General features: G+C 38.3%; 1 protein-coding gene across 1 annotated transcript in view; it reads left to right on the top strand.

Moving 5' to 3' along the window:
* Window positions 1–15,647, top strand: part of TRIM33 (tripartite motif containing 33) — a 131,904-nt gene that overhangs the window by 43,958 nt on the left and 72,299 nt on the right. The window contains exons 2-4 of the mRNA XM_012000792.1: window positions 7,319–7,437; window positions 8,149–8,293; window positions 8,461–8,593. The gene's annotated coding sequence lies outside the window, so the exon portion shown is untranslated. The remainder of the gene's footprint in view (window positions 1–7,318; window positions 7,438–8,148; window positions 8,294–8,460; window positions 8,594–15,647) is intronic.

The raw sequence follows: 15,647 nt of genomic DNA, 5'->3' as shown, positions 1-15,647 counted from the left end.
ATGGTTAATGGAAAAGTAGTTGACCCTGTTTGACTCGTGTTTGTTTCAGTTATACAGACAGGTATGTGTTTGTGTCCTGGCCTTTGATGTAAAGTGTACTTCTTGTGGTTTGCAGTTGAAAATGTTTGAAAGCTGTCTCCTAAATTTGAGATCTCTTTTTCTTCTGCTTGACTTGTAAATATTGGTGTACCAAGGGTTATTGTCCTTGATAATATTCTTCCTCAGCAGTCATAACTGCACTTCACATTTGAGTTATTTACATGCTGGTGGCTCCCTCCATGCCCTTCAGCTCCAGAAATATGTTAGTTAAACACCATTTATCCAAAACTTATTATATTTCTGGCTGAAAATCTATGCATTACCCACACCAGGAACTTGGGAATCATCTAGAATTTCTAATTTATTAACTCATTGTAACTCTTAGTACTCCTTCATCATACAGTCATTTATTAAGTCCAATTGATACTCTGATTTATCCTCTACATTTCCTTTAATACTGCCTTAGTTTAGTCTCTTTTGTTACTAATAGACTAGCGTTTTAATTAGAGAAATAGTTTAGCATAGTTCTTAAGAGCATGAGCCGTAGACACAGACATGTTAGTTTTAGATCTTGGCATTTACATCACCACATGAACTTCATAATGTTTCTTGATCTCTCCGAACCTCAAGTTTTTCACCTTTAATGTGGGGATAGTAATAGAACCTACTTTACAGGGCTGCTATGAGAACTAAATACACTTACACGTATAAACTTCTTAAAGAGTTAACTGATCTGGCCGGGCGTGGTGGCTCACGCCTGTAATCCCAGCACTTTGGGAGGCCAATGTGAGCAGATCACCTGAGGTCTGGAGTTCAACGCCAGCCTAACTAACATGGAGAAACCCTGTCTGTACTAAAAATACAAAATTAGCCGAGCGTGGTGGTGCATGCCTGTAATTCCAGCTACTCCAGGGGCTGAGGCAGGGGAACAGCTTGAACCCAGCAGGCAGAGGTTGGGGTGAGCTGAGAGTGCCACTGCACTCCAACCTGGGTAACAAGAGTCCATCTCAAAAAAAAAAAACTCAGTCTCAAAAAAAAGGGTTAACTGATCTTATAGTAAAACCTTGTAATTAATGCAAATTTAGATGCAATTTTGTTATGAATAGAACCTGACTCAGCACAGCCCTCATTCTCAAATGGACAGATTAAAGTTCTTATTTGAGTGAGGGCAGAAGTGCAGGGAAGAGCAAAGTTGGGATGGGAAACATCAGCCAAGGGACATGGCATGACAGAGTTCCCACATCCCTAGTAGTTTTATGAGCCAAGCTGAAAAAATGACATCAACTAACAGAGATTCTTAGAATTCTTGTTGGTATTTCAGAACAGTTGTTCTCAAAAAGTATAGCCCACAAAGATGCAGCGTCAGCATGGCACTGAACTAAGTCTCTGAAATTTATTATTGGCTAGGGGAGCAGAGTTGCACAGATTATTTTACTTTACAACAACTTGACTGTATTTCATGTGATTCAACTTCCAGGTCCTCAGTTACTATGTTATAGCAAGGTTTTACTTTTTTTTTTTTTTTTTTTTTTTTTTTTCTTTTGAGACGGAGTCTCAAAAGACTCCGTCTCAAAAGAAAAAGGCTCTCAGGCTGGAGTGCAGTGGCACAATCTCAGCTCACTGCAGGTTCTGCCTCCCAGGTTCATGCCATTCTCCTGCCTCTGTCTCCTGAGTAGCTGAGACTACAGGCACCCGCCACCACGCCCGGCTAATTTTTTTTTGTATTTTTAGTAGAGACTGGGTTTCACTGTGTTAGCCAGGATGGTCTCTATCTCCTGACCTTGTGATCCACCCGCCTCGGCCTCCCAGAGTGCTGGGATTACAGGCATGAGCCACTGCGCCCGGCCTTACTGTATTTTTAATTGACATTTTATACCTTAATTTTTCTTTCATATTGTAATTAAAATGACTCTCTAAAACTTAAGTCTAATTGTAATATAACAAGCTATTGTAGTTTGATATTTTAATTTCATCGTTTTAAAATCTCCCAAACTAATAGTTATATATCTTTACATTTAATTTTAGGCCATGCACGTTTAGTAACAGCTTTTATTGTTATCTTTGCTAGTTGCTTTCTGCATCTCACTTGTAAATATGTTTCCATTTTCTTAAATATTAGGTTGAACTGTATAAAATTGCCATATTTGCAAGTCGTAAGTGGTTTAATATTGGCAATTTTATATAGTTTGACATTATGCTTTACTAGTTCTTATAGAAATAGGCAATACTCATGTCTGAAAAATTTTTTTTTGCTTTTACTCTTGAGTAAAGTTTTATTAGGTTATTGAATTCTAGATTGACTGTTCCTTTCCCTCAATGCTTTGAAGATACTATTCCTGTTATCTTTTGGTATTGCCTTTGACTGGTGAGGTCTGCTGTCAGCATGATTGCCTTCTATAACTGTAATCTTGGTTTTCACTCTAGTAGTTAAGAGTTTCTTCTCTATCTTTGTTTCTTAGTTTTCTTATAGTATATCTAGCTGTTTCTGTTTGTCCCACTCAGGACTTGGCTTACAGTCTTGAGGGCTCATTTCTTTGAAAATTCTCATTCATTATGTTTTCAAATAGCATCTCTATTGCTTATCTTCCATGAATTTTTATTTGACTTATGGTAGAGCTTCTCATTTAATTCTTTAGTTTTCTTATCTTCTCTTTTGCAGTGTCTGTTTTTTCTTTTATCTATACAGATTCTGTATGATTTCTTTTATATTCTATCTTGATAATTTTCAATTGTCTCTTGCTTACCATTTAACCTGTTTTGAGCTTATTCTGTGCTATTTTATTTCTCTATTTTTCAGATCTACCCAGTTTCATAGATTGTTTGGCCCTTTATCACAATTTCATACATATTTGAAATCTTTCAGACTGCTTTATTTATTCATTTAAAAGCTTTGGTTTCTAGGTTGTTACTTCTTGGTTTATCGTGTTTGTTGACTCACGCTGAGATGCTGGGTTTCCTCATGTGCATTGAAGTTTTATTGTGTGAACCTATCTTCAGTGGGAGTCCTTATTGTGCTCTGGGTTGGGAGGTGTTCTTATGAGATGGTTTTGTGTTTGTAAGGTTACAGACAACTTTTTTGTTAGTTTCTTGACTTGGCATTTCTGTATCCTGTACAAATGGTACAAATTTTGGTTGTATATTTATATCTATGCATACAGCTTTTTTGGGGTTCTGTAGGACTGACAAGGGTTTCAGGCTGTAGGACACTAAAAGTGTGCTCCATGCTTTATGAAGGGAGTTGAGTTTCACCTTTTAAACTTTGTTTTCCTGTTCCCAGCAGTGGTGCTGTAATAACTCCTGTGACCCACATGCATCAGTTCCTCACCACTTGGGCTTTGAGTTTTCTTTTTGTTTCTGGCACTTCAAAATACTTTCTTCTTCCTTCCAGGGTTAGTTAAGTATTTTTCAAAGTACGCTTTAATTTGTTATGTTTTAGCCATTTCTGTGTTTGAGTTCAGGGAATCAATTGGTCTTTCCACACTTGCTTAATCACTCATCTTGAATGGAAGTCCACTAGTCAACTTACTGAAACTAAATTCCGCTTAACATTGTAAAGACAAACTACTTTGTAGACTTGTGTATTTTAGCCTTTTAGAAAGAATCTCATCTCCCACTGACCCCTCATCCCCAAATAAAAATGTTAGTAAATTGACATTTAAAAGAATGAATTCAGTAAGTATGAATGGGTCTCTTAGAACTTGAGCTTTGAATTGATGAAATCACTTCTAGGGACTTTATGCATAGGGTCAGTAGCTTTGGTTTTAGAGTCTGGGTGTCAGTTTTTTTGTATAATGATCAGAACTCATCATAGCAACTAGGACTGAGTGATTAAGTCTGGCACACTCATCTGATGTACACTACTTATAAGGGGAATACATACTCAAATGTAAAGTGGCTCTCATTTTTATTTATTTATTTATTTTTTTTGAGATAGGGTCTCACTGTGTTGCCTAGGCTGGAGTACAGTGGTGCAATCTCAGCTCACTGCAGACTCTGCCTCCTGGAGTCAAGCAGTCTTCCCACCTCAGCCTCCCAAGTAGCTGGGACTACAGACACATGCCACCATGCCTGGCTCATTTTTGTATTTTTAGTAGAGGCAGGGTTTTGCCATGTTGCCCAGGCTGGTCTTGAACTCCTGGGCTCAAGCGATCTGCCCACCTTGGCCTCTCAAAATGTTGGGATTACAGGTGTGAGCCACTATACTTGGCCAGCTCTCATTTTTAGAGCAGACATTTATGTAATTTTAAAATTTATTGATAAATATGGAAGCAGATAGCAACAAGATCCCTAAAGAACCTTCAACTCTTTTGTTTTGGGAGTAAGACACCCTGGCTACTGAGTAATCCGTCAGAGGTAAGTAATCAGTATAGGAGTGGGGTTTGCTGATGTCTATAGACTTGCATGTATTCCCTTGTGTCTCTTTGGGACTTCTTCATGCCTGTTGACTGAATTCCAAGCTTCTCTGAAATTTTTTTCAGCTAGTAAGTCTTACTCAGGTGTATCTTGTCATTCCTGTGTACTTTGGACCGGGTTTCTTCTGCACTGTTGAATTATTCTTTTTCATCTAAATTTGCTAAAGTTGCTTACGTACCGATATATGTGCCTTGCTCCTTCTTTCACCCTCATTTTTTGGATCTTGTGTTAATCCTCTAAATTCCTTAATATCATTTTAGTGATGATTTAGACTAAGAAGAAGATGAATTTTTGTCTCCATAAGCTGTGATGTCAGCCTGCTAGATTGAGTTGGAAATTTATAAGAATCTGAGAATTAACTTGTTGAGTTTCAGAAAGTGTAATATAGAACCGTATGGAATAATTCATTTACATAGTACGGATCCTTTCAGAATATTGAATCTCTCTTGCTTAGAACATAGAATGGCTCTCCATTTTTTGTGTCCTTCAACAAAAGTATTCCTTCATTTAGATGTTGCAAATTTCTCATTTTCTCAGTATTTTACATAGATGTAATTATATACATATAGATAGAAGGAAAGATAGATATATTTTCTGCTGTCTTTTGTAGCCTCCTATTCTTTTTTCTTTTAATTTGTAAACTTTGTACTTGCTATTATCAGTTTCCTTCTTTCTTAGTTGGGTTGGGGGTCCCCAAGATTAGCCTCAGGAACAGTGATCCACCAGAAGGACCCGTAGGATTGAGAAAATTTGTTTTATTATGGTTGCATTTTGTTTTAGTTGAAGACATTGTAGTTGAAAGATACAGACTAAAATCAGCAAAGAGAAAAGATACATGTTGCAAAGTCCAAGAGAAAGCAGACTCATGCTTTCAGATGTCCCCAGCAACAATATGGGACAATACACTGGGAGTATTGCCAAGCAGAGAATCTCACCTGAGCCTTGGTGTCTAGATTTTGGAGATCAGTCTCATTGCCATGCAACCCCCACAGGACTGGTAATCAGCTACTGGGACTCCAGTGCACCCAGAGGTTAAACATGGTATGGCTTAAAGCCTCAGGTATACAAAAATACTCTTATCAGGCAGAATTTTCCACGAGCTCAGAGGTCATCTCCCAGGAACCTGTAAACGGCCAGTCCTGAAGACAGGCCTTTCTTAAGAAGGAATGTGCAGCATTTGAGCAACCCAGACCTGCCAAGTAAACCCTTTCTTACACACTAGTATATTCATGTTAATTCTTCAAGACCCTATTAAAGTGTTATCTTTTTGGTGAAAACTTAACTGATTCACTCTAAGAAGAGTTAATTGCTCTCAGATCTTTGTCTGTACAGTTACTTATACTCCTTTATAGTTTTATATAATACACTTTCTCAAGAGGTTTTTAATTCATGCTTTCCCAAATGTGAAAATATTTTTCCGTTTCCCCTTTCTTTTCACTTTACTATTTCTTCCTTTGGTTTGAAAAATTGTTTTTGTATGTTTCCTTTGACCAGGATCTTGTTATTTATTTTTATACCATATTTTTTGGTAAAATAAAGAGGAAACATTGATGAGAACAGTATTGTATTTTAAATCTATAACAAGTTATTTTTTAATTATTATTTTATTTTAAAATTAGAGATGGCATCTCACTATGTTGTCCAGGCTGGCCTCAAACTCCTGGGCTCAAGTGATCGTCCCACTCCCAAAGTGTTGGGGTTACAGGCATGAGCTACCTCACCCTTCTTTTAGAATGGTAAGTTTTATTTATGTTTTCATTTTCCATCAGAATGACTATATATGGTACTACAGTTTGTGTACCACACAACTCGTGGGGACTCGGTTTATATCCCAGTCTTTGGTACTTTCTGTAGTTGTGTACATTATAAACTATAAAAATTATATATTAATCTAGAACCCTTCCTGAAGGTATGGATTGTGTCATTTATGCTGTATTCTCAATTTCATATCTGACATGTAGTCAATTTATTGTGTGGACTCTGGTGCTATTTTTACTTCTTTAGCCTCTGTGTGTTACCTCAACAGTTTATCCATTCTGATAAGTCCTAAAACACTAGCAGGTGAAGGCACAGATGATCTTTCTTCTCATATTAGCATGTATTCAAGTATCTCTAACCAAGTCAGAATTTATAAGATGATAGATTGTGTATTAGTTTTCTGTTGCTGCTGTAACAAGATTACCACAAACTGGATGTCTTAAAACAGCACCTGTCTTATTGTCTTACCATGATGGAGGCCAGCAGTTTGAAATCCCTTTCATTGGGCTAAAGTCAAAAGTGGTGGCAGGACTGGTTCCTTCTGGTGGCTCTGGGAGAAAATCCATTTCCTTGTCTCTTTCAGCTTCTAGTGCCTTTCTTTCTTGGCCTCTGGCTTCTTCCTACATCTATAAAGCACATCACTCTACTCCCTGTGTCCATTGTTACTGTAATTGCCTTCTACTCTTCTGTAGTCTTGTCTTCCTCTTGCTCCCCCTGATAAGGTCACTTGATAGCATTTAGGACCTGCTGGACAAACCATCTCCAGAGCCTTAATCACATCTGTAAAGTCCCTTTTGCCATGTAAATTAATATTTATAGTTTCCAAAGATCAGGATCTGAATTTCTTTTGGGGCAATTATTCAGCTAACTACATATTGTAATGTGGAAGCACTTTTTGGGAGGCATCATAATGCTTGTTTTTTCTTTTCCTAAATAGAATATCACTTTTACCCAAATAGAATAACTCGCTGGGTTATTTTACTGAGTTCTTGATGCTCATTTCTTTGGTCTTCTCTGTGATGAATTAATGTTCCCATATGGACATCATGCACAATTTATTTATTTATTCCTGAAGAATATTTTAAAATGTTGTTATTTTGTGTTGTAGTTGGTGTAATACGGTGCCCAGTATGCCGCCAAGAATGCAGACAGATAGACCTTGTGGATAATTATTTTGTGAAAGACACATCTGAAGCTCCTAGCAGTTCTGATGAAAAATCAGAACAGGTATGCTTCTCAATTTTTCTTTATATTCCTATCTTGATATCAAACTGTAAATTGTAAGAAAAGCATGTTTGGATAGTTAAGTAATTTAGGGTGGTTCTGCTATGGATTCCTGTTTGAAATAGAAACTTAAAGATAGCTTTCTTATATACTCTCAAACTTAGTTAAATGAGACTAAAGTTATTACTTAAAATGTCAAATCTGGGCCAGGCATGGTGGCTCACGCCTGTTATTACAGCACTTTGGGAGGCTGGGGTGTGAGGATTGCTTGAGCCCCAGAGTTCGAGACCAGCTTGGGCAACATAATGAGACCCCATCTCTACAAAAAATAAAAATATTAGCCGGGCGTGGTGGCGTGCGCCTTTAGTCCCAGCTACTTGGGAGGCTGAGGTCGGAGGATTGCTTGAGCCCAGGAAGTTGAGGCTGCAGTGAACCATGACTGCACTACTGCCGTCCGGCCTGGGTGACAGAGCGAGAGCCTGTCTCAAAAAAAAAGTCAAATCTCCACAGACTTTGTGTTCTGAGACTTAGATTTTTACCTACATGAATGATCTGTAAGGAAAAGGATTTTGTTGAAGATAAATGGATAACAAAATAATTTTATTCTGTGTACGGTGAAATAGACAGTATATTTAAGAACAAGTTTTTTCTTTTTATTTTTTGGACCTACATTTTATATATTTAATTTAGATTAGTACTTATTTCCTCTTTTAGGTATGTACTAGTTGTGAAGACAATGCAAGTGCAGTTGGCTTTTGTGTAGAATGTGGAGAGTGGCTATGTAAGACATGTATCGAAGCACATCAAAGAGTAAAATTTACTAAAGATCACTTGATCAGGAAGAAAGAAGATGTCTCAGGTAAGATAGATGCAGTTGTAATGATTACAGTTAACCTCCCTCTTTTACCCCTATAGCATTTTCTACTTATTCTTTATAAACTTTGGGTAGCAACATCAATAGGAATTTAGAAAACTAGACAAAAATTTTATGTTTAGTTAAAAAATATTTGTTTTATTTTGCTACAGAGTCTGTCGGAGCATCTGGTCAACGCCCTGTTTTCTGCCCTGTACACAAACAAGAACAGTTGAAACTTTTCTGTGAAACATGTGATAGACTGACATGTAGAGACTGTCAGCTATTGGAACACAAAGAACATAGGTACAGAAATCATAATTGCTTACCAGGAAATACTATAAAAAGTGCTTGTAAAATCATTCTTCTTAAAGCAAATATTGATTATATAAGTTTGTCTCTTTTAAATCTAAATTTTACATATTTTAATTTCTTGAGCAATATATGTTTTGGTAAATTATTTAAAGATTTCCACATTTATATCTAATTGTCTTATGAATGTTTGTTAAAATGTATCATTTTTTAGGTTTGGGTTTACAAGAATGGAGTTATGTTATTCATTTGTTTGCTACTCCTGTGATTCAAATAAGCTTTTTCTTGGTGTCCTATAGTATTTTTGGCTGTAGTCTACAAAAGCAGCATTCCTTTTAACGTCAAAGCATAAATACACTGATTTCATGTTACATATAAAATTTGTAGAAAAGCTAGGGATTTATGAAAACTAAGCAGAGTTACTGACCCTCTAATACATACCTTTGTATTTTAACCTTGTACCCTCAGAATTCAGTAGTATTCATTTACTGTGAGTGTGCTTCATATGAACTGTTTGGGAACTGTACTAAAATTTCTAGTCAGTTGTGTGACAATATCCTTCAGTAAATTTCTCTAGCTTCCATGGCATCTGTTTATTACAAGTAAAAAGATGGTGTCACTTACCCATAGTCCAGAATTTTCCAAAGTGTTTTTCAGACAACAGTTTTTATGACTGGATGGGAATAGATTTTATTAATCTATTGCCAAAAATGTATAAGAGAACTTGGGTTAGCCATACTTAAATGTGTTTCTTAACGATATGATTTCTTAGAGTTTTTAATTCATTAGAATTCATTGAAGTTTATTAGAGTCTTCTTAAAGAGGGGATACAGTAATCCTAATCGTCAACAATTATTTCAGCCTTACTTTGTGCCAGGTACTTTTCTGAGTGATGAATATGTATTTAATTCATACCAACTACCCATGAGATTTAGGTACTGGTATTATGACTGTTTTAAATGTGAGGGAACCTACTTACAGAAAGCTGTAGTAATCTGTACAAAGTCTCATAGTAATTGGTAGTACCAGGATTTGAGCACAGGTAGTCAGACTGCAGATCTCTTCTTAACCCATATGCTCATTTTCTTCCATAGGGTATAGAGAATATAGAATGCAGAATGTCTCAAATTTGACTATATAAAGGTAGTGCTTTTTGTTCTTTTTCAAGGCATCTCTCACAGCTTTACAGTATATTTATTAAATTTTTGTACTCTTAATTTTTCAGAAATGTCTTAACCTATAACTTGACTGAAATCTTAGATTGTCTGTTAACAGTCTCAGTAAGACATTAGGTTACCTTTTTCACAGCTGCAGTCAGATCTTTTTTTGAGTGTTAGATTTCTTGTAGCTTTTTAAGTTGATGGTGAGAGGCAAAAAGAAAAGGAAGATGTCATACTTTTCCTCATTAAAGAATCGCTTCAGCGGCATTGCCACCTCAAAGTTCAACCATTATCCTTCCCTTTTTACCATTTTCCTTTACTAAGTCCTTATTATCTCTTGTATAATTTTTAAAAAACCTGTTTTTTCTCCTCCTATACTCACACAACACAGAGCACTTCTGTGACCATTTTCCCCTCATTGACTGATTCTCACCAGCTTGGTGTCCAATAATTCAGTTCAATTCTGTCGCCATCTACCTGGAGTTAGAGTCAGGTCCCACAAGTTACGGGCTCAGTCCTGCAAACTGCCGTTCCACTTCAAATACCAGTCGTAAGTCTCACCTTCTGGTACTTTAAAAATATATATATATATTTTAAAAGACAGGTTCTTGCTCTGTTACACAGGCTGGAAGGCAGTGGCATGACCATAGCTCACTGTAGCCTCAAACTCCTGGCCTGAAGCTGTCCTCCCTCCTCAGCCTCCCAAAGTGCTGGGATTACAGGTGTGAGCCACCGAGCTTGTCCCCTGGCCTCTGGTATTCTGACTGACTTATTGCAAATTGGGGGCGGGACGATTCCCACGACCCCTTCCTTGAGTTTGATCATTTGCTGGAATGGGTCACAGAACTCAGGGAAGCATTTAACTTACTACTGCCAGTTTATTACAAATCACAGCAATTACAACAATTTAGTTCAAAGATCTTAATTGGTTTTATTTGTGATTTTAGATTTGAGCAATACCTCATTCCATAAAATAAAACAAGTGTTTCAGTGAACTGAGCAGAGGAGGTTAGTTTTATAGGCAGAGTAGGACTGAAGAAAGCAAAACCAAAGAATAAAAAGTGGATTGGTCTTTTCAAAGTTACTTTCCTAGTAAGGTTGGAGCAGTGCAGAACAATAGAGAAATAACTGATTGGTTAACATCAAATTACCTCAGGTTACCTTTTGTTGTTGTAAGGATTAAAGACAGCACCGTAGGAGAGGTTTACCAAAAAAAAAAAAAAGGGCGGGGGAGGAGCTTAAAGACAGGGAGCTTTATTATCATACCAATTGAAACTGGCTTATTTGGGAAATTAGGGTGTTACCCCTCTCCTGATTTCTTGGATGGTCTGATAACTCATTTTCAGTTTGATGAAACTCAGCATGAGGGACTCCATTTTGATTTTTTTTTTTTTTCCATTTCAACAGTTTCAGTGAAAGTTTGTATATAAGATTGCTTTATTCCTGCATCTTCTCATCTTGTTTATTCTTTGTATTTTGGCCTTTTCCTTTCTTACTTCGTGAGATTTGACTTTCTGTTCAAGGATCTTTTTGCAGTCTTTGTCCAATTTTAACCTAGTGATAACCACCATGCTGGGGTGAATGCCTACATGGACAGTTGTGCCATTAGCCTTTTCCCACTGCACCTGTTCAGTGTTTATGATATATTTCTTCCTGTAAACTTTGACTAAATTGCCAGTTTGCTGACCTTTATAGTGTCCTGCACAATCTGAAATTTATCATCCTTTTGGATGGGCATGGAATGAATGCTGTACTTCTGTCTCAGCTCTTAGGAAAGAGGGGAAGACATAATCGTTCTATGAATGTGGGAAGGTGCATTGAAACACCTTTTGTGGTTCTTGCTTCAGCCAGAAGTCACAAAGGGATTAAACTTTATTTTGGCCACTCTTGCTTCTGCAGTGACTGCAAAGGGGAAGAGAACTATATGTTGCTTCTGGTTCTGTCCCTACTTTGATTTTTAGTCTGATCTGTTGGGGCCTTGTGCAGGAGCTTAGTCCAAAACAATGCCCTCCTGTAATTTTTGTTTAACTATATATATATGTGGAGAGAGAGAGAGATAATTTTTCTTGTTTTTTGAAGAGACGGGGTCTCACTCTGTTGTTCAGGCTGAACTCAAGCTCTTGGGCTCAAGTGATTCTCACACTTCAGTGTCCCACATACCTGGGACTAGAGATATGCACCACTGTGCCCCACTTGACAATATTTTATTTAATTTTTAAAAAGTGATTAAGTCTTGCTGTGTTGCCCAGGCTGGATTTAAACTCTTGGGCTCAAATGATCCTCCTGCCTCAGCCTCCCCGGTAGCTGAGATACAGGTGTGTATCACCGTGTCCAGCTCAACAATATTTTAAAGAATACAAATGAACAACTGGATGAAGAGATACATAGGGTGAAGTTTGTGGGAAGGGTTGCAGTTTCCACAACCCTCTGTGGTGGATGCATTATCCTCCACGTGTTCAGTAACTGGAAGCTCTCCAACCCTTACTCTTTTGGGTTTTTATGGAGATTCATTATGTAGGGATGCATAATTAAATTGCTGACCATGTGTGATCATGTCAGCCTTCATCCCTTCTCTCCTCTTCCTAAGTTAGGAAGTAGGGCTGAAAGTTCAAACTCTTTAATTATCTGGTTGGTTCCCCTGGCAGCACCCATCCTGATCGGTCTGGGAGCCCCCAGCCATTGGTCATTTTGTTAACATACAAAAAGATACTTATTTCAGAGACTCTGAGGGTTTTAGGAATTGTATGCCAGGAATAGGGACAGAGAACAAATATATACTGAAATACCACACATTTCTTCTCTTTTGTTCATGCTTTCATTTTATTTTCTCTGGATGGACTGTTGAAACCATGTCATTGGACTTAAAAGCCAGCCCCTCGTTACTACAACACATTGACAACTATTCTCCCTACTTTCCCTACTTCGAGGTTTACTCTGTAGAATTCATCCTGTCTGTATTGCTGCCAGGGTTATTTTGCTAAAGCATAGTTGAGCCCCCATTAAAAGAAATACTTAATAGTAGTCAAAGTTTAAGTGTTCAGTATGTTATCACCCAGCCAGACTCCTTTCCCCCGTCCAGAAAAAGTCAATACACTGAGACAGCAGGAGTTTCTGCAGAGAAAGAGTTTAATAATTGCAGAGTGACTGAGCGAGGAAATATTTCTCAAATATCTCCCATCCAAATTCCAACTCCTTGAGAATTTGGAGATGAGGGTTTTTAAAGGATAGTTTGGTGGGCAGGGGTTAGCGAATGGGTGCTGCTGATTGGTTGGGTCAGGGATGAAATCATAGAGGTGTCAAAACTGTCTTTGTGCAGTGAGTTATGCTGAGTCACTTCCTGAGTAGGGGTCACAGGACCAAATGAATTAGTCTCTTGGTATGGGTCACCAGCCTGGGTTGTATCAGTTAGTCCAGCAGAATGCAAAGCCTGAAAAATATCTCAAATACTAGTCTTGGGTTTCACAATAGTGATCTTATCTATAGGGGAAGTTAGAAATCTTGTGACCACTTGCTAGTGACTTAAACTATAAAATAAATTCCTCCCATAGTTAGGTTGACCCACATATGGGAATGAGCAAAGATAGCTTGTGAGGTTAGAAGCAAGGTGGAGTCAGTTGCGTTAGAGTTCTCTCACTGTTATAATATTGCAAAGAGAGTTGCAAGTATAACATACATTACTGAATTTTACCAGTGTCTTTCTCTTCATCGTCTTTTCAAAGTTACGAAACAGTCCACAAGATCACCATTACTTCTGACACCAACTGCAGAGTTCCATGAAAACCCTAACATAGGGGAAAATTGCATGCCCACTAAATTGATTTTTTACTTTCTGTATTCAGAGTGGTAGCCCTCCAAACAAGATGCTGTCCATTTGCCTTGGAATTGTCCATAACCCAAACTGCTCGTTGCTGATTAATAGAAAGTAGTTTATAGTGTAGCACCCCTCTGATCACAGGATCAGCAGCTCCTCAGGTAGTTTCAAATTCAGCCTTAGGGAAAAAGAAGCTACCTGCTTATAAGTATAATGAGTACCTCTTTGCATTCTCCTGGTTGTAAATCCTGCACAAACTATTTCTATTTTGTAGGGAACTCTTCTGGACACTGCCTTCCTTATTAGAGTGTTTCTCTGACATCACCTAAGATATTTGTTGATCAAAATGAGACAATTTGTACTATAATCCCTGGTTTCAGTAGTTTCTTAGTTTTGTCTTTCTCATACCTAGACTACCTCCTTATAACTGGAGGTCACAGACATGGTATCTAATGTTCCAGCGTAATTTTTCCTTTTGGAGTTACCCTAAGATTAGTGACTGTAGCCCAGATTGGCTGAAATCTGAGTTTGGCCCAGTGTCAGGATCTGCCCTAACATTCTCTTATAGTTTCATTTTAGCTAGTACAGAGAGCAGTAACAAAAGAATTGTTTCATTAACTTTTTTTGTTGTTGTTGTTAGACAGGGTCTTGCGCTATTGCCCAGGCTTTGAGTGCAGTGGCTCACTGAAGGCTTGAACTCCTGGGCTCAAGCAGTTCTCTCACTTCAGGCACCTGAGTAGTTGTGCCACCACACCTGGCTAATTTTTTATTTCTTGTAGAGATGAAGACTTCTGTGTTGCCTAGGCTGATCTTAAACTCCTGGGCTCAAGCAGTCCTTCCGCCAGGACCTCTCAAAGTGCTTGGTATATAGGCATGAGCCACCATGCCTGGCCTACTTTTTTTTCTTACTAGTTTGCATTTCCTTATTTATCTGGTGGTTCACCTCCTCGGGAATTGGGTCTACCATTTCTAAATTCCATTGGTAAGTTTTACCTCTAGTAACTGCAGCTGCAGTTATATAACCGTGCATGACTGGGTACCCATCCAAGAATTAAAGGTTTATCAATTCCCACCTTCTCATCCTCCCTCTTTGCAAACCACGTGTTTTAGTAAGTCAGGGTCATTCAAGCGATCCCACTTCTGATGCTAACTATAAAATTAGAGAGTAATCCATGAGACTCCTTTGACTTCTGACACCACTTGTAAGATCAAGATTCCCCAAAACTACACTCAGGTTTGATAATTTGCTAGAATTTACAGAACTCACTGCAAGCTATTATACTCACAGTTATGTTTATTACAGTGAAAGGATACAGATTAAAATCATCCAAGGGAAAGATGCACAGGGCAGAGTCCAGGAGAGTTCCAAAAGTGGAGTTTCTAGTTGTCTTCTCCCGCTGGAGCCATGGACATCGTGAACACCTCCTGACAGTGGTGTGTGACAGTGTACACAGAATATTGCCAACCAGGGAATGTCACCTAAACCTTGGTGTCCAGAATTTTTATTGGGTCGGTCTTTGTCACATAAATGTGGTTCACCGGCCACATGGCAGACCTCAGTCTCCAGGACAGCTCCTCCTGAGGCTGATCTGAGACTATGTGACCCAGAGCTCCCACTGTAAATCCGATTGTTGACACAGACTATCTGGCTTGGCTCAAGGTCCCCAGGCAAACAAAGATAATTTTATCAGGCAGGACATTTCAGGGGGTTAGAGTTTACCTGCCAGGGACTGAAGGCAAAGGCTAGACCTCTCTTTGGGCAAAGTTAACTTCTTTACTGAACAATCTCTTATCTTCCACTTACACTCTAGTAGCAGGAACCCTCTACTTAACCCTCCAACTTTGTACATGCAGTTTCTTAGACCTGTATTTGTTAGGAGAGCCATTTAACCTTAGAACTAGTTTGCCTCTGTGTATCTTTTTGTGTTGTTTTGTTTTGATTTTTGAGTCAGAGTGCCTCTCTGTTGCCCAGGCTGGAGTACAGTGGCATGATCTCGGCTCACTGCAACCTCTGCCTCCTGGATTCAAGTGATTCTCATACCTCAGCTTCCCGAGTAGCTGGGATTACAGGTGGACA

Source organism: Mandrillus leucophaeus, unplaced genomic scaffold, assembly GCF_000951045.1.
Source record: "Mandrillus leucophaeus isolate KB7577 unplaced genomic scaffold, Mleu.le_1.0 Scaffold64, whole genome shotgun sequence".
In the NCBI taxonomy this organism is placed as follows: Eukaryota; Metazoa; Chordata; class Mammalia; order Primates; family Cercopithecidae; genus Mandrillus; species Mandrillus leucophaeus.
Note: the sequence above shows the minus strand (reverse complement) of the source record. Positions and strands in the feature narration are given on the sequence as shown.